Here is a 23,924-nt window from a genome sequence, read left to right on the forward strand (position 1 = left end):
GCTAACCTAGCAATAGTGACAAATATGAAATATTACCATACCTTATGAATCAACCAGCTCTATAAAGATAGTTCAAATATATTCTTCTTATTTTATAATAGATCACTATTTGTATTTAGATTCCCTTTCCTTGATTTTCTGCCAAGAACGTCACCTGTGAACTTACTAAATGCCTCGTTCATCATCATATGTGAAGTATCTGGCGTTATGAGAAAATGATAGGTCAGTTGAAGTCTTAATTTCTGCAATTTCTGGAGGACCTTGTGAGACTGGATTATGTCCCATAGAATCTGGTATAGAACAAGCCAATGCCTAATATTTCATGATCAGTCTCCCATGGCTGCAAAACATGGGTCTGGGCAATAAGTAGACAGAAGTGAGAATGGCTTGTTTACTTTAGCGGTTCATGATCTATTTCCCCAAGTTTTACTCCACATTGACCTTTTTCCTAAACTCTGCAAATTTAGAGGTTATTAGGATTCAATGCCTGAATGCTTTTACCAGGGGACACAACAATGGCTCCATTGAATTAGAAGTTGAAACTGTTCTTGGCCATTTTAGGTACCTCATGCCCTGAATAAATCAACAAAAAGAGGGTTCTTATGCTTACTAGTTATCAAGGGAAATAAGATTGCAGTTAAGCAATGGTAACAGAGAGGAATGTCCTCTTGGGACAGGAACTGCCTCTTCTTTATAAGATTATATAATGTCTACTCAGGCATACTCCTTTCAAGTGAAGTTTTGACACTACCAGGCAAGGAAGCTGATCAGTTGAGGTGCTACTGAAGGAAGGTAAATGGAGCATAGAATGGATAGTGGAAGAAGGAACTTACTAGTTCCAGCTACAAGCTCATAACATTTTTAGAAACAAAGATTATTTTCGTTACTTGATGTGATTTTCTCCTCATCTTCTCTTGTTTCCTTGCCGTCTTATATAGGGTATATTTGAGATGATTAATATCACAAGGGCTTCCCTTGTCACTCAGCTGGAAAAGAATCCGCCTGCAATGTGGGAGATCTGGATTCGATCCCTGGGTTGGGAGAAGGGAAAGGCTACCCACTCTAGTATTGTGGCCTGGAGAATTCCATGGACTGTGTAGTCCATGGGGTCTCAAAGACACGGCTGAGCGACTTTCACTCACTCACTCAATATCACAGTTTATCTCTCAGCTTATAGGCCATCATTATATAGTGTTAGAACCAGAGGAAGAATGCTGGGTACATCAACTGATAAGAATTGCAATTGTTCCTTTGTGAGAAAAGGGAGAACATATTTGTGTTAAGCTGCAGCATGTTGTTGCTATTGGGATGGTTAAGACTAGAAAAGGGAATGCTGACAAGCCGAAGCATGGACTGTATAGTTGCCCAGAACCATCTGACTTCCTTCCTGTGTGTGATATCCGTCCTGCCCTGTAAGGACCATCTGCCAAAGTCTGAAGCTTGATAACTGTCTCTCCCAGCTTCCTTGGGCACTCTGACCAAAGTCCTATCAGTCTTACTATTACTCAATAGCTACTAATTAGCTATTATTAATTGTCAAATTAACTGTTTTAAACACAATATTCAATATATTGTACTGGAAATTTCTAAAATTCCTCAACTTGTTCAGAACAGTAAAAGAAGTGGTTGAGCCTTAGAGAACAGACTTCTTAGGGGTGAATAAGGTGGAAAGCCCCACGGGGAACTTAAAGTCACAGGGAAGAAAGATTTAGTCACATCACCTAGGTACTTCTTGGCTACAGAGGTTCTTTTCATTGCTCACACATTGCAGAATCTGAACTGAGAAGGACGTTGTTCAGTTACGTTTTCTCTTAAAAGCCATACAAAACTTCTCTGCGAGATGTTTTTCCCAAAATGAAACTTCTATTTCAGATGTAAGAATATAATGTTATTAATAGATGCAGACATCTCCAAGTTGATCTAAGTCCTATAACTAGAATTAAATTGAGGAATTTTTTTCTCTCAAAGATACTTTGCTTGCAGAAGCATTTCCAAAGCTGCTCTTTTTATATCTGGAAGAGAGCAAGGAGTGTGAATAAGTGCTTGTTTCTGAGTTATGCCAAGAACTGATCTAGCATTTTAGACTCCCATGCAAAATCATTTCACAGGCTCTTGAATGTGACATGAACATGAACGCAACAAATCCCTTTATTATCACTTACTTGGCTTGGCTTTTCAAATTGTTTAAGGAAAAGAATACAAAAACATATCCAGAATGCTGTAAAAGTTTTGCACCCTCTTTAAGATTGATGCCACTTTATCCATTTAAAAAATTTTATTTTGCAATGGATAATTTTCAAATATTTGTTATTGTTTTGAATTTACATTACTGTATAAGCATTCTTTCAGATAAAAAGGTGATGTTGTCATTATTCATGTAACAATCTAAAACACCAACCCGTAACAGAATTGTGCACAGTAAGTCATTTCTCAAAGGTTCCTAATTTCAGAATTGAAGGTGAGACAACTTTTTTTCCCCCACACAATAAAAGAGCTTTTCAGGATTAAACACAAAGAAGATATTAATGATACCAATAGACTATTAGAGTGAAAATCTGGGTTTGTTTGTCTCTGGGCATTAGGAGGGCACTATGAGTATGCTGGATACTTGGTGGTTTGGGAAGAGTACGTGAATGAGAGGATACCAAAGTAAATTGTAAGTAAATCTGCTATTTTTGCCAAGCATGTGGGAAATGCAAAAAGTGACATTTATATCTTTATTCTTATTAGATTAAATCTGTTTTTCTTAAAGGAGGTCTCTCTCTCTCTCTCACACTCACTCTCTCTCCTCTCCCTCTTTCTGATTCTTTCTAACTCCTCTGGCAAATTCAAGTTTGAAGTTAGGCTTGAGTTGAGTCTAAGAAATTTCTGATTTGCAACATATTTGGCTCAGAAAGAATATTCCCATTCAGCCTTTGAATCATAGAAATCCCGCTGGACCAAAATAAATAGCACTGCCGCCTACACACTTATGTTCCCCTCTTAGGGGCCTGTCTTTCTAGTTCACAAAGGTCAAGAGCAAGCATCATTAAAATGGGCATGCTGGAAAGGGGTAAATATCCATTTTGCAGTAACTTATGATTTAATCTAGCAGGGTAAGTGCAAGTAGCTTGGCTTTACTTTACCTCTTTTTGTTATGAATAGCACAATTTGATAAACACAAATTTTATTTTTACTTAATCACAGTCCATTAGAAGTCCATATGGGAGTCTTCCAATGCTACATGCCAGTAATGTTGGTTTAAATGCCTGTAAAGTTTCCCTAGCTAATCAGACTTCTATTATGTCATCACATAGACTTCCTGGGAAGCTTGTTTAGAGAACTGAAGCGGGAAGAAGGGTAGGCAAATTCTCAAGAGCATTTCATTGTGAATACAACCCTCTATAACAGACTAAATATTGAGGATAATATGGAAACTAGCACACACACATCTTTGCAATAAATTATTTCTGTTTTTTCTCTTTTGCACATTTTTGGCAACTCCTTCTGTGTCTGTTCAAGCATCAGTTCCCCATATGTTGGAGGTGTTTCCACATTTATTAGTCAGACTGGGTCGGTTGCGATTTGCAGTGTTTACTTTCACAATAGCCGTGTGCACTATATATTTCTCGAAGGGGAACTGGAGCAATGCTTCCCATTTGCCTTCGAACACTAGCAGATGCAGAACCGTCAGATCATTTCCCCTTAACTGGCCTTAGGGACTAAAGGAATTCAGAGGCATTCTAAACTAAGTGGTTCCTCTGTGTTGCCTGACTTCACTTCTTCAACCTAAGGCTAAGAGTCTGGGTAACATATCCGACTCCTTTCTGAAATATTCATTTCCTTTCTTTGTTTTTCTTTTGAGCATCAAACTTCATAAACTCATTTATCTTTAGACATTCACGCTCCATGTGAGTTGGTATTGAAAAAGTATAGCATTGAAAACTAATCTTGAACTTTTTGCTAATGCTTCTTCAGATATTTTTGAAAAGACTGTAGCAGCATCAGCAGACAGGTCCTTGGAGTCAAGTGGCCTGGGGTCAGATTCTGACTTTGAAATTAGTCCCCGGATTACTTGTGTGTGTGTCTGTGTGTACATGCATGCTAAGTCACTTCAGTCATGTCTCAGTCTTTATGACCCTATGGACCATAGACCTCCAGGCTCCTCTGTCCCTGGGAAGCCCCCAGATTACTTAAGGCCAATCAAATCCTCTGGGTCTTTCATCAATAGACCATGCCTCATAGACTCTATAACCATGACCTCCCTATCCCTGGTTACCCACAACTTTTGCCATTTGAAGTTATATTAATTATAAATCTGTGCATATATATATACATATACACATATATATATATATATATATATATATATAAATGTACACATACTTACATATATCCATTAGGCCCCCAAATGAATCTGGGAATATAGAAAGGGAGAGGACTCAAAGGAGAATTTGAAGAATATGATGAAACAGAAATTAATGAAATTGGAGAGACTTTAGGCATGGTGTTGAACATGGGAACTTGGGGGAAAACGGAAAAGAAGAGAAGCAAGTGATAGTTTAGAAAAAAACCAAAAGATAATTATAACGAGAAAAGAAAAAAATCCCAAACTTCACTTTTCTCCATTTTCTTTTTCCTTTAGCAAGGAAATTCTAGTGTACAGATTTTTATTGATTTATCTCTGGTTTGGCCCCTGAGTTCTAAATTTTGGCCAAGAATGAAAATTCCCAGCTGAGGATGGAGATCACATTTCTTTGTGGCCAGAAGTAACTGGTTAAACACAGAATGTGTTGGGGCCTGTGAGACTTAAATCATTCAATGAGTGTGTTTCCCAAAAGCCATTCTACAGTGAGGTAAGCATTGAATTAGAATTACCCTCTGAGTCCCACAGTTCTTGCAAAACAGGCTTTTGTGATTTAGGGTGTTGGTGTGGACCAAATCTTATTTTGCCAAACAGATTGGCCCTTCTTTTAAAAGCTTTTCATACTGTTAAAAGAACTACTTTTACAAGTTTATAATGTATCTTTATATACATCCTATTTATTTACTCTTATTTTCTTATATGATTGTTTTCTTATTTGAAGTCCAAAAGTGTTTCAGATGGTTTCATGAATCCTGGTTCAAGAAGTAGAAAATTGTACCCTGCAATTTTGGACAATATTTGTATAATCAGTATGGATTCTGAGTCTAAATTTATAAATTTTTTAAAAAAGAGAGCAATTCCCAATGTTCAACATGCTACAGTATTTCTAAGCAATATTATGAGGGTCATCCAGAAAACTTCCTCAAAACCAGATAGTTACCAATGCAATGGGATATTTTCATTATGTGTTTATTTTCATTTTGCAAAATATCCCTCAATTTTAAAGCAGTTTTGAACAGCAGTCATGCAGTTTACTGGATGAAGTTTACTTTTATTTCCAGTTATTTGTTAAGGAAGGTAAATGTTAGCACATCAAACACATAAACCTCAAAGATGTCACAGTTGCTTCGAAATGTCCCTCCTCTCTGTTGTTTAATTTATAGTTCATTATATCTGACAATGTGGAGAATGCCCGAGTGTTAAAGCTAGGACCGTGGGAATATCTATCAGTTACATGTTCATGCCATTTGTTGTGTGTAAACTCCTGGCTGAGATTGTCATACAGCTTGTTTTTTCTCAAAGTGAGAATGTGTATGACAGTCTTATTTTTCCCCACTGCAAATAAAAATGAAAGAGAAACAAAATCACTTCATAAAACAGGTACGTGTGTGATAGGTTGCTTCAGTCACGTCCGACTCTTTGCAACCCTATGAACTGTAGCCCGCCAGACTCCTCTGTCCGTGGGAGTCTCCAGGCAAGAATACTGGAGTAGGTTGCCATTTCCTCCTCCAGGGGATCCTCCCAACTCAGGGATCAAACATGCATCTCTTGTGCCTCCTGCGTTGGCAAGTAGGTTCTTTACCACTAGCATCACTTGGGAAGCCCAAGAAAACAGGTAGAGTCTACTTTTCATTTTCTTGCCCTGCCCTTTCTGCCCACAGTCACATTTTTTCTATGCCATTATTAGTTGGGGTTAATGTGGTTTTTCTTTGAGTGACATATAGCAACTTATTATAATTACAGTCTGTCCAAATAAATATTTTACTGAAATAATATGTCCATTATGTATTCATTCATCTAAGTACTCAGAATAGGGCCTGGCACACAATATACTCTCACAACATGTGAGTTATTCTTGCTACTTTCTCTACCTCCCCCTCGACTCATTTCAAAGAGGAAAGCAAGTTGGCAGTCAGCCTGCCTAACCCATAAGGGAGAGAAGAAAGGAGGGTTTGGGTTGCAAAGAGTGAGTTTAGGTTCATGGGCATTCTTTTTTTTTAAAGGAGACTATGACTTAACAGAAATTGCTGTGGCATTTTATTACCTTTACAAAATCCACCAATGATGCTTTAGTTGAATAAGCTCACCTGATCCCTGAGTCAGGAAGATGCCCTGGAGAAGGGGATGACTACCTACTCCAATATCTTGCCTGAAGAATTCCATGGATAGAAGAGTCCTGACAGGCTATAGGCCATGGGGTTACAAAACGTTGCTGAGCGACTAACACTTTCACTTTTTCATTGAATGATGATTCAACACACAGGGCAAAGAGGGATGTCTTTGAAGAAGGTACTTCAGATAGAATGTTAGCAAATCTTACGGCTTGGTTAAAATAAAAATGCATATGTGCTTAGTTGCATCTGACTCTTTGCAACCCCATGGACTGTAGCCTGCCAGGCTCCTCTGTTCATGGGCTTTCCCAGGCAAGAACACTGGAGCAGTTGCCATTTCCTTCTCCGGGGGGTTTTCCTAACCTGGGAATTGAACCTGTGTCTCCTGGGTCTCCTGCTGGCAGGCAGATTCTTTACCACTAAGCCACCTGGGAAGACCCTAGAACAAAAATGAGCTATTGCTAATTCAATCTGATTAGCAGCCTCATGAAGACTGCTCCTCCTCCCTGCAGCTGGCTGCATGCATGGTCCATTCTTAAAAACAGATTACATGTGCTTTTCATGAACTTTATGGTAGACTTCTCACAAGTACTCCAGGAAGCAGGGTTATTGTTTATGTTAACAATGAGGAAACTGAGGTTGAGGGAGGTTAAATTGTACATGGGTTGCAAATGAACTCAGCGAGCTGGAACCCAGGTTAAAAGTTTTTAAAACTTATCCTCTTAGCCACTATTCCAATCTGCCTCCTTGTTCTCAGTCACTGGGCATGTTCTCAGCTCTGTAAAGTAGCATCGTGCCTGGGACATGGAAGTAAACCTTGAATTTATGTTGAATTGTTTTGATCCATCTAATGTATGTGGATGTGTATTTATTGTTTTGTGAGACACACAAAGTGGAAACCACAGTTCTATTTTATACAGAGCCAGGGTGGACCTAGGACCACTACATCATGTTGCCCAATAGGGTTGGTCTTTGGATGGTGGTTCGTTATTAAGCATCTTTAGATGTAAAAGATGGTATCATTTTTGTATACTCATTAAATAAGACAGTGCTTGGTACCTGTAGTATCTTTATAAACAATTATTCACTCCTTTACTTCAAGTATTTTTTCCCCCATTTTCATGTTCCTGCTTTTTTCTATAGCATTCTCTATTCTCATACCCCTGTCTCCTGCTTAGCATTTCTTTCTCATTATTCTTATATGCCAAGACCTCTCTTTTCCCAAGTCTAAACCCATAACTTTCAGTTATCTATGCTTCCAGGGCCACCCCCAAATACCAAACAATGCTTCCCTCCTCTGAAGTTTGAGAGCTCTTATTCTTTATACCACTCACATGGCACTTACTGCTGACTGTTGCTGGCAATTTTCCAAATTTTGTAAGATTTCTTTTTCCCCTTCTCACTAGTCATAAGCTCTGCTAGGGCCGGAACTATTTTATATAAATGTGTATTTAACATAGTTGCCAAATTAGTGCTTTTTTACATAGTGAGTTTTCAGTTTACTACAAAGACAGCTTTATTACCTGCTACATTTCTGTGTGGAGGAAAAACATTTGCTCCATGTGGCTGTTCAGTTAGGTGCAAAATGAAACTCAGGTGCAAAATGAAACTTCCATCTTAAAGAAGAATACTTTCAGTCAAATTTAGACTGTGTGTGTGTGTGTGTGTGTGTGTGTGTGTGTGTAAATATTCTGAGCATATGTATTTAGGCTAAGAAAACTTTAAAATGTAGATTTTTTTTTTTAAAGGAGCTTGTAATGAATGTCACATCATCAGGTCAAATTAGTACTTAGTAATTTAGGAAAGGGTGATAACAACCCCTGTGATGTGAAACTTGGGGTCTAGATGCTAGCATTTACTATGGCAGAAATTGCAATGGTAATTCACTACTAAATATAGTGAGAATGTGCTAAAAGTGACTTGTTAATCTAAAGGGGAATTTCTGATTGGAAATGGGCAAAGTATTTGCTCATACCCTGTTACATATTGCTTTATAAACCTGAGAAGCCTTGATTCACAGTTAGTGCAAAGGATGTTAACTTAAAAAAAAATAAAGATACATAAACGAGTCATCTTTATGATTGCTCAGACTCTATGCCATTATTCTTTCTGTATTATTTTCTAGGGTTGATGCCGCTTACTTTGATTCATTTATTCAGTTTCTCTAGGGATCCTGCTCAGGACCCAGAGGGAACATGCCTCAGAGATGTTAAAGTCTTACATTCTGTTAGCCACTCTGCAGCAGAATCTACACCTGACCTCTTTTAAAATTATTTCTACTCTTGGACCCTGCATCATTTTTCTTTCTTTCTTTTTTTTAAACTTCTGCTGTTATCACAAGGTCTTCCTGCTAGAAAGCAGTGATTGTGCTAATCTCCACCTTTGGAGGTGGTTAACTATTTTTTATTTGTTTTGGTTTTGTTTAATTGGGAGATTTTATAGTGTATCAAAGTCTATAATATAAAAGTGAATTAAACTTCTTTACATACTGAAAGGCACAATCAATTCAGCATAAAGATAATTTCTTTAAAGTAAATCAGCTCTGTTTGAATATCATTGAATATCAAATGCTGCCTTAAAAGGATCAACAATCAATTCCATGTTTTAAAACATCATATTTTTAAAATGCTCCTTGCAGTATATCATCATATACATAGATTTCATTGATCCTTCTGCTTCCTTCATTTAAAAGAAAAATGATTACTTGTCACTTATCCTCTTTCCCAAACCTCCACCAACACCAAAAACAATGGGAAGAGTAATTGCTCCATGATTTATGGCTTATGCTCGGAATTTTCCAAAAGGTGGTAGATCTGGCAAGTCTGCCTGTTCTTTGTCATATGCTTTTTCTAGTCACTGTATGGTTGACCCTTGAATAACTCAGAGGTTAATCTGTGGCGTATAGTTTATAGTTAGTCCTCTGTATCTGCAGCTCCTCGGCATCCTTGGATTCATTCAACCATGGACCATGTGTACTGTAGTATTTACTATTGAAAAATATCTGCTTACAAGTGGACCCACAGAGTTCAAACTCACATTATTCAAGGGTCAACTGTGTTTCACATTGCTTTGGGTCTGGAAAGCTGCTCCTATTTCAGGCTTATATTAAGTAGGATAAGGTTTATCTCTTTGGATTTTTCCAAAGTGTTTCTTTATTTCTTAGACAACTTCTGGGACCTTCATTCTTCTGTTGGGAAGGAACACATTTTTTTTCTACCCTTCTAGGTTCTTCTGACTTATCTAAAAATTTAAGTGACATTAGACAGACTAACAGGAACAAATCAAATTAAAGTTGAATACACACATACATGGAAGAGACCTGGAAAAACTGAGTAACTCACCAAAACGGCCAAAGGCATCTTTAAACATCTTTAGACATCTTTAGCTGTCTTCAGCTAAAAGCAAAAAAGGATGTTGGGGATAATGGGTTGGAACTTATGGGGTTGGGGGGAAGGCAGTTGACATGGAGATGGAAAATCAAATGTTCGGTAAATAAATGTTTGCTGGGTCATGCAGAAAAAATAGGATGCACATTGAACTCTTATCTCCAGACACCGTGTAGATCCGCCCCCCCACTACATCTAGCTCATATTTTTTGCAGATACCTCTGGTGATAGGTCCATTCTGGAGACAGGCCCTCTATCTAAACTCTTCAGGTTGTTAAAGAAAGGTTGAAGTTTTTTTGAGTCTTTTGGGTTTTGATTTTTTTTCAGCTTAAAATAATCCACATGCCAAAGAGACATTTTCTGGTGGCAAGATTTGTTTCCTTACCCTTCAAAGACGTTAGAACCACTGAAGTACATTTGTACTGTGACCCCTCAAAAGTAAAGCAGCCATGTGTGGTGCATTTTTAAAACACCAGAAATGCACCAGCCTTTCTGATCTCCTTTTCTTCATAAATCTAGTACCAGTTGGAAGGGAATTAGAAGGAAGGTTGGAGAGACTAAATTATCTTTTACTGAAAGCATAGAAGGATTAATAGAAAAAGTACCTCTATTAGTTTTCTCCTGTTTTCTCTCTGTTAATTCCCCCCAAATTATACTTATAATGAAACATCACAAAGCTATCATGTTAAACAATCAGAGAGAAGTTTTTATCCCCCTGTGTACTGGGAAACCTCAGGTAAACTTACATTTCCTAAATATGAGAATCTTTCCTATATTTTTCAGCTGTAGAAGAAAAATTAATGGACACCACACACACACAAAAGATACGTCAAGTCTTTGTCAGAATGGGGAATCATTTCTCAGTTGAAAGTACAGTTGTGGCCAATGGACTCGGCTAAGGTAAGACAGATAATACAAAAATACCTTTCTGTGGTGTCTGAATCAAGGACCAGTACCTGCAAGAGTTAACTACCACTCCACCTTCCTTCAGACAGCATTCCACTGATCTGGAGCTCAGCTTTGTTCAACACAGCTCGTTGCTTTTGCTTTGCCAAAGTCTGCTGAGATATATCCGTTTGGGAAAGAAACTGAGATTACACAAAGCTAAAGGGAGATGTGTGGAGATGAATCCTCAGCTGATAAGGTCTTCTTTGGAGATGTTAATAGTCAGCACATTCAGAAATATCATGAGGAAGGAATCAGATCCCTTAACAGGGCATGTCTTTATATCCTGCACAGTGACATATATACATATAATTCCCTTTTATCCAATGGGACTGTTTTTCAATGAACTGGCAAAAAAGAACCATATGATTTTTAGCAGTGTAAGGAGAAAATGCTTTGTGACTGCTTTGTGCTGAATCGTACTCTCTGAACTTGTTGTATATGCTACTGTGCATGAAAGGGGACATATTTTATCCCCCCAAATTGAAGAAATAATGTGCCAAGGGGATAGATTTTAGATTTGAGACAAAAGTGACTGTGCCTTATTTTGAAAAAAATGCGGCAAATAAGCCTACTGCTGAAATATTTTAAAAAGAAAAGAAACCTCAATTGAATCACATCAAAAAACATAGCCACAATAGTCCAGCTAAAATCTAACAGTGTGGAGTGCATTAGGCTACTGGAATCTTTGTCTTGTAGCAGCTTCAAGAACATATTCCTGATACAGAGGGGCACGGTGTGCGCTGGAAACTCACATCCCACACCACATCACAGCTGCCCCAGGTTTCCTCTCATCTTTTCCCTCTGTCCTCCTTGCCTCAGAAATGAAAGGAAGAAAGAAGAAAACCTGTCCCCATAAGGCTGGTGTGAGGCGGGAGCGGGAGAGGGGGCGGGAGGGGAGGAAGGAGGTTATGGCGCTGTCAGTCAGCACCAGAAAATGCCATTTCTGTGGCTCTAGCGCTCACTAAGGAAGCAGAAATAAAGCACTCTGATGTGTCGCCGTCCCCTCCCCCGCTGCACTCTCGCTCATTACAGCTCTTTCTTTAAACTGCTGGGTAGACAGCTGGCAGCCAGTGCCTCGAAGGAGGCTGGAGTAAGGGAGCATATAAATTACTGTTGCATTTTACAGCTAAGATAAACTCAAACTGCAGGGTTATAGCCTGAAATGACATGAAGAGAAGGCTCCAGTAGGCCTCTCAAAAGAATAAGGAATCGAAAATGGATAGAAAGAGTTACTCAGGGAATATGGGATCATGGAGAAGGAAAAAAAAAATCTAAACAAGTTGTGTAAAATCTGCTGCTTTAGTGGGTCTTAAAGAGCTTATGTCAGCTTAATTCTGTGTGGTAGCATAATGTAAATCTATGGGAAATGGGGCTTTCGGCATCTCTGCTCTATTCCATTTCTGCAGATTGCCAAGCATGGCAATAAATGTCAAGTGATTATTTATTTGATCATTAGAAACTTCATTAGATTTTGATTTGATGCTCTTCAACCTCCCCATTCCCCACAACTACCACCAAAAAGAAAGCTCGGTTTTGAAATTCAATTCAGCTAGTTTGATTGGGAAAAAATGTTATGAAATAAAATCTAGTAAATACCAGCATCTAGATGACAACATTTTGAATAAATACAGAACCTCCTCTTCAAGGAGTTTGTAGCACTTTGCTAATGCGTTGAAAGATAACTTTTGGCTCCAGTGGTAAAATTTTTGGAAGCCTCTTTAGTATTTTGTCTCATGGAAGGCTGTTTCTGAGGTGAGATCAAACCCCTCTGGCTACAGACAGAGACTAATTGTATGTTCTTGGCTTAAAAGTCTTAACTCATAATGTATTTAAACTTTCACTCAGCTTTCTTGGACGTGATTTATTTGCAGATTATATCACCTGGGAAAGAGAGTCTGTGGGTCCTTAGCTGGCCTCGGTACTAATTTGAGGCTGCTCTGGTTGGTGCCTGCCTGTTTCAGCCCTGGGCCGAGCACTGAACCCAATCCTTATTATCTTCATAAAACAAGGTTTTTAGCTGCAGTCCGCTGTGTCAGGCATGCTGTTTACAGCTGACTTTTTCATTGCAGTTTCATTTTTTCCTGTGTCTTTTTTCCTGAGAAGCATGTAGAGTGCGGGAAACAAAGAAAGGATGAGAGAGACAGTGCTGCAAGAGGCTTGCTTCCTCGGGGAACAGCACTTGCGTGTCACAAGATCCGCCAAATAGGAATTGGACTGACTTTCATAACCAGGGATTTGAGCACAGTGTGGGGTATGTATTATTGCAACAGAGCACACGCTACATAGGAGCATAAAGAGACAGGCTTTATCTCTCTGCCTGAAAACCTCTTGGAACCTTCTGGGAGTGCACATTTTAAATCAAGAATCAAAACGTTTTCCCAGCACAACTGCAAATTGAAAATAGGCACTTGAAAAACACAGGCAGAGATGTAGGAGAATGACTTTGAAATGCCTACAATCCACCCCAAGCCACCCCGGGTCTGTCTGTAGACATGAGCAGTATTCATCTCCAGTAAAGGGTATGTAGCACTTGGTAGAAACAAATGACAGCTGACAAAGGGATCCATTATATGCCTGAACTTGCCCCTTGCCAGCACAAAGTACTTTTCTTTTCTTTTTCCATCATAAAGAAAGGGCAGATATTTTTATTTCAAGAAGCAGTCTATAGCCATAGATTATTTTTTTTCCTGTAGCACTTTCTAGTTCATCGCAATTGAAACAATCACATTAAATGATGAATTTCTTTCATTAGTCTAAGTGGTGTGAAACATGCAGGGAAAACATGCCTAGGGATATGTTATTGAGCTTCATGTTTAAAAACAACAATAACAATAGTTTGGAGGTCAAGAAGTCCATCTTCTTTCTGTAAAAGAAGTTGCTATCATAAAAACAAAGCAAAATTTTAATTGCTGCATATTGATCAGTGACATTTATTGTGTTCCTGATGGCAAACTGCGCTAGGCTCAGCTGGCACAATGAAAAAGCATAAGCCTTCAAGGATCTGTGTCTAGTTAGGAGAACAGACAGCCCAGGGAAGAAAGGTGAGTCCTTCCTGGGTGAAGTCTTTGCCAAAGAGAGATGGAAGTTATTAATAAAGGAAATGTGTGCGGCCCAAAGCCCTCCAGAGCAGAGAATATGAGTTTGGGGAAGTGGCTTCTTCTTTATGCAGGGATGTTTGGGGGAGCTGAAAGATGGTTGGTTGAGAAAAGGAGACAGGGAATCGGATGTACTGAGGCCCAGAAGAAGGGATGTACTCTAGATGAGGAGAGGGAGAGGCCTCGTGTTAGTTGATCATAGATTCTCTGTGAAAGGAGCATTGCCAACTATGAGACAGGCAGGAGTTTGGAAAGAAGTTCTCCATAACCAAGCTGATGCGCTAAGCAACAGGAAGCAATTATGACATGGCCTGCAAGGGTGGCCTGTCTACGAGAGTGTGCTATAGGAGCGTGGGCAGCAGAGATTGTGAGTCTGTGAACCAAGCTTTTTCAGACACAGCTAGCTGCTATATCTATGCATTTTATTCTAGGTGATTTGTCGACGCACAGATCATGACCCAACATTCAATCTTGTGAGGGTGAAAGATATGGACTTAACTAACACAAGAAAGTGACAGAGGGCAGAGGAAAAGCAGAGGAAGGCTGAGCGCTGTTGCAAAAAATAGTCTTTGTAGTTACTCAGGACAGTCCCAGGGCTCTGATACGGGCTGAAGCACAATTTCTCAGTTCCAGGTCCTACAAACAGCTTGGGTAGAGATGGGAGAAAAGCAGCGTGATGGAGAAGGTTAGGAGTTTTAAGTATGAGATAAATCCATGGATATGGACAGATTGCTAAAGCTATGTGACCAGTCAAACAAGAACGGAAGCATAACCAGGTGTATTGCCAGAGATGATATTAGTGTATGTTTGTGTTTCCTTTAACTAGAAAGGTTGCTATCTGATTCTGGGTGATACAAAGGCAGAGAATACCTTAAGACAAACATTCCTTGTTCTGTGAAAGGCCACTAGGGTACTTATTTATGTAAATATAGAGCAAGTATTTATATAAATATTTGAAGATTTATAATATTCATAAGTATTTATTACATATGTATTTAAATAGTTACATAAATTTACATAGAAAGTTGCCCTGGGTCAGTAGCCTAATAAGATATATATATTTTGAGTGACATTTTAAGAAACTGCTTTATTGATTGTAATAGGGAAGCTAGATAATAGGTATGCATATATTTTGAAAATTTACATTAAATATATGTTGTTAAATATCAAATACACTATTTAATATATAAAATAAAAAATTAAAATGTATTACATATTAAATATTTATTTAATGTAAATTTCCGAAATGGGGGAATCAGCCGTGATGTCCGCAAAGAGGCGGACTTGGCTTAGCAAGTGAAAAGCAACAACAACAAACCATAATGGGAGAATTAACGACTAGAAGACAGAGGGAGCCTCTAGTGGCCCATGGAGCAAGTCATGATCTGGGGTGTTCCCCTACTTGAGGCCATATATTATAATGCCAGAGCTTTAACCCTGGAGCAAGACACTAAAACAGTCCAGAGGGACTTCCTTCTCTCGGGACACCCTCAGAGAAAGTTTTGCTATAACATGGACCCTGAGCCAGAGAACCGTGTTGGACTAATGGAGCTGTGGACCCGGCCCTCCTGAATCGGCAGGAGAATCAAGGCCCCTCCTGTAGCTTGATCCTCCCCAGACAGACTCAGGCTTTGCCCAGCTCCTGGTCACCTAGTGTTCACGCAGCACCTGGAACACCTTTCGCAGCTCAGCTCTTCCCTGCCCAGCCCCTTGGTAGGACTCACACCAAAACGATCCCATCTCTACCATCAAAGAGGTCAGCCTGGTCTACAAGGAAGTGACTGAAAGAGGAATTAAGAGCCTTCTCCTGAGGGCTGCAGAGAGCTGGTTGCATCAGGGGCCCATAGAATCCACTGGAGTGGAGAACATAACTCCTCCCCAGTGCTGTGTACGGTCTTCACGGTTAGCTTTGTTGGCTCACATCATCTCTCTGCTCCCAAACTATTTAGAATGCATTCACATTCTCAAGTAAATGTGAATTCTAGGGATTTATGACCAAAGAAGACTTGAAGAAAGCTGCCTGAATGGGGAACGGAGGAGTCCTGCATACATTTGTTTGAAGACTAAACTCAAAATCTCCCTTCCCTGAAGTCTTTGTCACCTGACCCAGAAATAGTTTTTTCTTTGTCTTAACTTTCCTTTATTGGCACAAATATTTCATTTTAACTTATAATTTATATTGAGATTTCCTAGCCACCCCACCTCCCCCATAGTGATTTTAAGTTTCTGATTGTATAAGTGTAAGTTAAACAACTTTGTAAGTGCTATGGTTCATAACTATTGTGTGCTGAGTTCTTAAGAGGAACTGAACACAGTGCTAAATATTTTATATGTATGAACACATTTAATACTCATAAAATCTTAAGAAGTGTATGTGACAGTATTAACTCCATTTTATAGATGAGAAAATTGATGCACTAAGAGTTTAATAACTGTCCAAAATCACAAGATTTGAACCCAGGTATTCAGTTTTTAGAATCTGAACACTTAATATCTTTTCTGCCATGCTCACAACACGTACATATAGCATGGGCTCAGTAAATACTGATAAATGACTAAATAGAAGTGGAATTAGTCATGACCTAGGATTTGAACAAGGCTCTGAGGTGGGACTGTGCTGGTAGATGTGGATAAGATGTACCTTTTATGTGATGAGATCTGTGTGAGAATTAGAGGGTAATATGAACTAGTTTACACTTGAACTTGTGAAGCAGACAGAGAGAGGGTAAGGGGGAAGAGAATGGTTACTAGGCAAGTACTAGACAATAGAATATAAAAACAATTGATAGGGAAATGGATAAAAAAAATTAGAGACAGAATATTTGGGGGACTTTAGGTTGGACTTCTCTTGCAAATTAAGTGCCAGAGAAAATCAAGAAAAGAATGTGGCCAGACAGTGAGAAAAGTCTTACCAACCAGGGAAACCCATGGTATCAGTTAGAGATATAGTTGGCTGTAATCAATAATATGTTAACAAAAAAATAACTTAAACATTGGGATATATTTTTTTCTTGCATGACATGATATCCAGAGTTTCACTGTTGGTAGTGTTGGTTTATTTTCAATAAGGATCTTTCTTCCTTTCTGCTTGGGCATCTCAGAATGTTGATTTTCATCTCCATGGTTATCTCATGGTCACAAGATATCTGCTACAGATCCAGCCATTACATCTGCCTGGGTGACAGAAAGAAGCAATGAAGAATAAAACCTCCCTCTTCTATTCTCCTTTACAAAGAAAGCTTTCTATGGTGCTATCTTTCTCAGCAAATTTCTACTCAGAATCTTATTGACTAAACAAGTCACAGGGTCACCCCTAATTGCCATGAATAGATTATGAATCACCAGGGCTGGGCAATTTGATGTTCTGAACAAAGTCATAATTCTTTTAGGAAGGAATATTGTTTTCATCTGAAAAACAAATGAGAAATATATACATTTCCCAGTTACAGTAGGGAGCACATATCTACTTTATTTTGTCTTAAACCTATTGTGTGGTTGCCTACCAAGTAAGTTCTATAATCATAGTGTTTCATGCTCATAAATGTCCCAATGTCATTCTTGGCCAGCATTTGTTACTTTGCTATGATATGCCTCATGACATTGTTTTGGTTTTCCAATTTGAGTAACATATCATTAAGTAGTTAAAAGACATTTCTTTACAGAGCTTTAAACGTTTTCAAAGATAATTTTTATTCTGGCAACTTCTCAGTTTGGTAATTTGGAGTCAGAGTCCTGTTGGGGCCGGGGAATGAAACCCAGATTCTCCAGCCTGAACTGGGAAACAACCCATAGTTTACTTCTGTGGGAAGAATTGTATCAGGTCCTCCTGCTGTCTGTGTCTGTGTGTGTGTGTGTGTGTGTGTGTGTTTGTAAGTGATAGAAAGAGAGAACAAATAGGCCACATATATTGTCTCTTGTTATTAAGCTCACCTATTGAGTTTCAGTGTCAAATCCACAGTTCTTTCCTCTTTTTCTATCCTCTGATTGTTGTTGGTGTTTTATGGATTTGTGCCTATGATTTTTGTATAATGGCCACATTTACACTGTATTTAATTCTAGTATCAATTTTAATTAGACTTTCTGAAATTGGTTGGTTTAATGCAAAATCATTCTAGCATTGTTATAAGTTTTTTGGGGGGTGATCGTTTTACAACTCTCAAATCCACAAAATTGATATGCAATGATCAAAATAAGAGCAGAAGTTTAAAAATATATATATTTTAACTCTATAATCCTGAAAAATTAAGTTTTCTATTCTATGATGATTGTAGATTAGTTCCCATCTCCTTACATTAAACATTTCTTCTTTCTTGTTAAAAGCTGTCACATTTGTAACTGACTCCTCAGCCTCTTCCTATTTTAGTACAAAAGAAAGACAACTGTATTTAGAAAATTATTACAAAATTGCTTTAACAACTGACAACATTATGTGTATTCATTTATAATAATTGTGTACTGTTCTGTCTTCCCACTGAAGCATTGGCTTCTTTTTGGCAAGCACTTCACCTTATTTTCTGTTTCCCAAAAACTTCGGTTTGCTCTTATGTAAGCAAGGGGACAGACTAACAGACCCTGGGGTGGGGTGGGGGGATAAAATAAGCTTGTGTCCTTAAGTGGCTTTTCTCTCAGCCTGGGACTGATGATAGACAAACATAAAAATGTTCTCATTGTTCTCATACATTTCTTCCATTCTCAAAAAAAAAAGAGGAACCAACACTTTTAGATGCTTCCACTTCTTGAATCCTTTATTTCAAATTCTCCTACCCCTTCTGAGCTCCCAAACCATCAGTTACACCATCTCTTTAGCATCTTTAATCTCTTCCTCCCCACTTATGCTTTTCTCTCAGAATGTTCTCAAACATTTAAGAACAAGCATTCTCAAATCTTTCTCATCCTAAAAACCCTTCCCCTCAGTCAATCCTTCACTCCTTTTCCCATCATTGTCAACCTCTTTCTCCACTTTTACATGTTCAATCATTCCTCACCTGCATTATAATCTGGCTTTCACTGGATTAACAATTGTCAGCAAGAGGTCTGGATGAAAGAAATGGATCTGGTGCGGACTCCACATGGGCAAATCTGTTCTAAAGAAACAGAAGGTAGTCTGTTCTACGGGATTTGCAGCAAGACCAGAAACATTTACCAGGACAGACGCAGATTAAGACTCTAGCTCCATATTTTGTGGAACACGGTTGTTAATGATCTTGTCTGTGGATGAGGGAGAGTCATATTAGAACTTTTGGAAGCTTAACTGAACCCCCAGATCCAACATCAGATAGCCTAGCCTGAATCACCCCAAGTGGGCCCCAGGTGTATTTAATCAAGGTCACTTTCTCACAGGTATAATGTGAATATTAGAGAATGAGATATACTTCAGCGGTTATCCACTGGACACTTAAAAGATAAAACACATATATTTGCGTATTCAACTCACAGGGAGAACTTAAAAAGAGGCTAGATCTTAAATCCTTATGGTCATCCTGGATTCTTTATAAAAGCCCCGTTGATTATAACATAAATGTGCAGACGTGTTTTGCTAGAGAATGAGGAAAACTGGGAGATTATCAAACCCTTTGGAAAGTAGGTATGGATCATGGAACATGGCTGTCGATTCATACAGCAGATTGAGGGGAGGATCTTTTGGAACAGATGACAAGCAAAGTTAGGCAAGGTGGTGCAACCATGGGAACACACATCATGAGAGATTTAGGCTCTAGACTGCTTTCCCCTGGACCTAGAAGAGGCTCACAATCAGCTCTTCATGTATTATGATCTTGTTACATTGGGAGATGACTTGGTAAAGCCTGGGTGCATGTATTATGACTTGCATAATGTAAAAGACACTCGGAGGAACCTAAGAGAGTTTGAGGACTCCTCATTGTCTGTGGGTCAAATCTGTGCCCTCCCTCTTTCTAGATGCATTCACTGGAGGTGCAGCTTAATGAGTGGAACAAAATGCATACATGTCTTATTAGCCTTGCCTTCGTTTTTGTGTCACACTGTCTCTTCTGCCAGCATGTGTTTCTAGGTGGTCTGTTTTTTTGTTTTGTTTTTTTATTTTATTCATTTTTTATATTTATTTTCGGCTGTGCTGGGTCTTCACCGCCGCATGTGCTTTTCCCTAGTTGTGAGAGTGGGGGCTGATCTCTGCGGACTTCTCATTGCAGTGGCTTCTGTTGCAGAGCATGGACTCTAGGGTACGTGGGCTTTGGCAGTTGCAGCATGTGGGCTCGAAAGTTGACGTTCCAGGGCTCTAGAACACAGACTCAAAAGTTGTGGCGCGCAGGCTTAGTTGTTCCATGGCACGTGGGATCTTCCTGGATCAGGGATAGAACCCTTGTATTGGCAGGCGGATTCTTTACCACTGAGCCTGTGGATGAAAAACCACCACCATCGTGCTAACTCCCAGTCCTTACACTCAGTTCAGAGTATGTATTCAGTCCAAGCTCAACTTGATCCTGGACATCTCCTCCTGAACACACCTTCTCGGTCTGCTTCTCTCCAATACTCCACCACCTTCCTTCCGAGAAACACTGATACTTACAGAGTAATGCAAGATAAACATAAGCTCTTGTATTGTGTGTGTTTACATATGTGTATACATTCTTTCCATTTCATCTCTAATATATTTCCCAATTTCATTCTTACTCTGCGTTTCGCTCCCATATTGCCCTTAGTCCTCTCACTCAGGTGAGTCTTCCTGCCTGTTACCTCCTCCTCATGTCACTTTTCATTGGCATTGTATTTCTAATTCACCAATCAACTTAAATGCAATAGAAAATAAAGTATATGGTAAAGTTTGAAATGTCTATGTAGCATATTTTTAGCAAGTGTCATCAACCCTATTAGTTTTATCCACCCTTACCTCCCTGGCGGCAGTGATAAGCCCTATATTCCAATACTTTGATAGACAAGCTTTTCTTCTATTATAACATATTCATTGCTTTTTGACCCACGATTTTGTACACATTATTTCTTCTAACCACAATACTTCTTCCTTCCCTATTTTCTCCAAATGTCAAGCACATAATCATCCCACAAAATCAAATTCATATGCTATGTCCTCAAGAAACAGTGCCTGACTCTTACCATCAGACCTTCCTAGAAGTACTCTTCTTTTTTCTTAAGCACTCTGTATACAACTCTATGATAACATTTTTGAGGGAGGATGTTTAAATATTTTTTGACTGAGCCTTTTTCATTTAAACATATTTCTATAACAATAGAACAGTACTTTGTACATAATAGCTTCCTAATAAGTGTTAAATAACCAAAGAGGGAGCAAATCTAGGGCAAAGTCATGAAATACAGTCACTAAGAGTGGAATTCAAACCACCACTGGAGACGTTTGTTGTTTCATAGAGAAAAATTCCCACCTAATTCAAATGGCAAGCATAATACACATGGTACATATATGCTCTCTCCCTTGGGTAGTTTTTCACTAGCCCATTAGGATAGAAACAGAAAATTTCCTCAACAAACATTGCTACTTTTATTTAGGATCAATGTGCATTTTTTTATTTACACAAGAATGAGATTTTCCCCTAAGGTTTCTAATATAGGCTTCAATGATGTATTCATGACATTTACCTTCAACAAGTAATGATTCATCTCCCTGGATCTCACTCTGAGTCTCTAGTAGATCTGGAGAATTTTCTGAAGTTTTCTTTATGTCCAGCAACACTGGCTGAGACTGGACATGAAAGCTGTCTAAATACTCTATAATCTATTCCCAACTCACCTAAATGCAGGCTTGACACTCTCTCTGTTTGCTGTCATGAATCATAATGTTGACAAGGAAATTAGATGCATAACATTAAACACAGCGAATAGGATGAACTTCTTCCTACATCTATTGGGAAAAGGTATGGGTGTTTTTCCATAGGTATGAGCTGCTTCTGACAATGCCAATGTAAAGCTAGAACAGAGACTCAAAGATATTGGGTTTCTATTTTCCAAATATCCAAATAAAAACTTTTTAAATTTCATTTTCACTGGGATAAACATTCATTGTTTTTTTGTTTTTTTGTTTTTTTTTATCATGAGAAGTCCCTATCTTGTTTCCTTTAAAGCTACTTGCTGCCTTCTGTAAATTGCATTGTGTCATTGCTCTGAAGTCTGTTCATGTTCTCTTATTGGGTTGTTATTACCCTGGCCTTTATTGTAATGAATAATAATACTCTGTAGCTACATGACATCTTTCTTCTTGGATCATCCTGCTTAGCCTCATAAAAGAAATTAATCAAGTTACACCTTTAAGGAAACCATTAAACTACTTCATTGTAAAAGCAAATTGTCTTTGTTTGCTCTGATTGCAATTGTGTACAGTTTTCTAAAGAGGCATATTAAAATATCAGGAGGAATTTCAAATTGGCTATTACTTAAACTGATTGACTGGTCTCCCCCAAAATTTAAAAAAAAATAGTGTTTTGAAATGCTAAGTGTGTGAGAAAAGCATATATATGCCCTTGAAGTACAACAAAGAGATCAGTTCATATATTAAATATGTAAAAATAAAGTTAAGTCTTTTAGAGCACAGTACATTTTTTTTCCATTTATTTTTGTTAGTTGGAGGCTAATTACTTTACATCATTGCAGTAGTTTTTGTCATACATTGAAATAAATTAGCCATGGATTTACATGTATTCCCCATCCCTGTCCCCCCTCCCACCTCCCTCTCCACCTGATCCCTCTGGGTCTTCCCAGTGCACCAGGCCCGAGCACTTGTCTCATGCATCCAACCTGGGCTGGTGATCTGTTTCACCCTAGATAATATACATGTTTCGATGCTGTTCTCTTGAAACATCCCACCCTCGCCTTCTCCCAGAGTCCACAAGTCTGTTCTATACATCTGAGTCTCTTTTTCTGTTTTGCATATAGGGTTATCGTTACCATCTTTCTAAAGTCCATATATATGTGTTAGTATACTGTAATGGTCTTTATCTTTCTGGCTTACTTTGCTCTGTATAATTGGCTCCAGTTTCATCCATCTCATTAGAACTGATTCAAATGAATTCTTTTTAATGGTTGAGTAATATTCCATGGTGTATATGTACCACAGCTTCCTCATCCATTCGTCTGCTGATGGGCATCTAGGTTGCTTCCATGTCCTGGCTATTATAAACAGTGCTGCGATGAACATTGGGGTGCACGTGTCTCTTTCGGATCTGGTTTCCTTGGTGTGTATGCCCAGAAGTGGGATTGCTGGGTCATATGGCAGTTCTATTTCCAGCTTTTTAAGAAATCTCCACACTGTTTTCCATAGTGGCTGTACTAGTTTGCATTCCCACCAACAGTGTAAGAGGGTTCCCTTTTCTCCACACCCTCTCCAGCATTTATTGCTTGTAGACTTTTGGATAGCAGCCATCCTGACTGGTGTGTAATGGTACCTCATTGTGGTTTTGATTTGCATTTCTCTGATAATGAGTGATGTTGAGCATCTTTTCATGTGTTTGTTAGCCATCTGTATATCTTCCTTGGAGAAATGTCTGTTTAGTTCTTTGGCCCATTTTTTGATTGGGTCATTTATTTTTCTGGAGTTGAGCTGGAGGAGTTGCTTGTATATTTTTGAGATTAATCCTTTGTCTGTTGCTTCGTTTGCTATTATTTTCTCCCAATCTGAGGGCTGTCTTCTCACCTTGCTTATAGTTTCCTTTGTTGTGCAAAAGCTTTTAAGTTTCATTGGGTCCCATTTGTTTATTTTTGCTTTTATTTCTAAAACTCTGGGATGTGGGTCATAGAGGATCCTGCTGTGATTTATGTCGGAGAGTGTTTTGCCTATGTTCTCCTCTAGGAGTTTTATAGTTTCTGGTCCTACATTTAGATCTTTAATCCATTTTGAGTTTATTTTTGTGTATGGTGTTAGAAAGTGTTCTAGTTTCATTCTTTTACAGGTGGTTGACCAGTTTTCCCAGCACCACTTGTTAAAGAGGTTGTCTTTTTTCCATTGTATATCCTTGCCTCCTTTGTCGAAGATAAGGTGACCATAGGTTCATGGATTTATCTCTGGGCTTTCTATTCTGTTCCATTGATCTATATT

This window comes from Odocoileus virginianus, chromosome 3 (assembly GCF_023699985.2).
Source record: "Odocoileus virginianus isolate 20LAN1187 ecotype Illinois chromosome 3, Ovbor_1.2, whole genome shotgun sequence".
Lineage (NCBI taxonomy): Eukaryota > Metazoa > Chordata > Mammalia > Artiodactyla > Cervidae > Odocoileus > Odocoileus virginianus.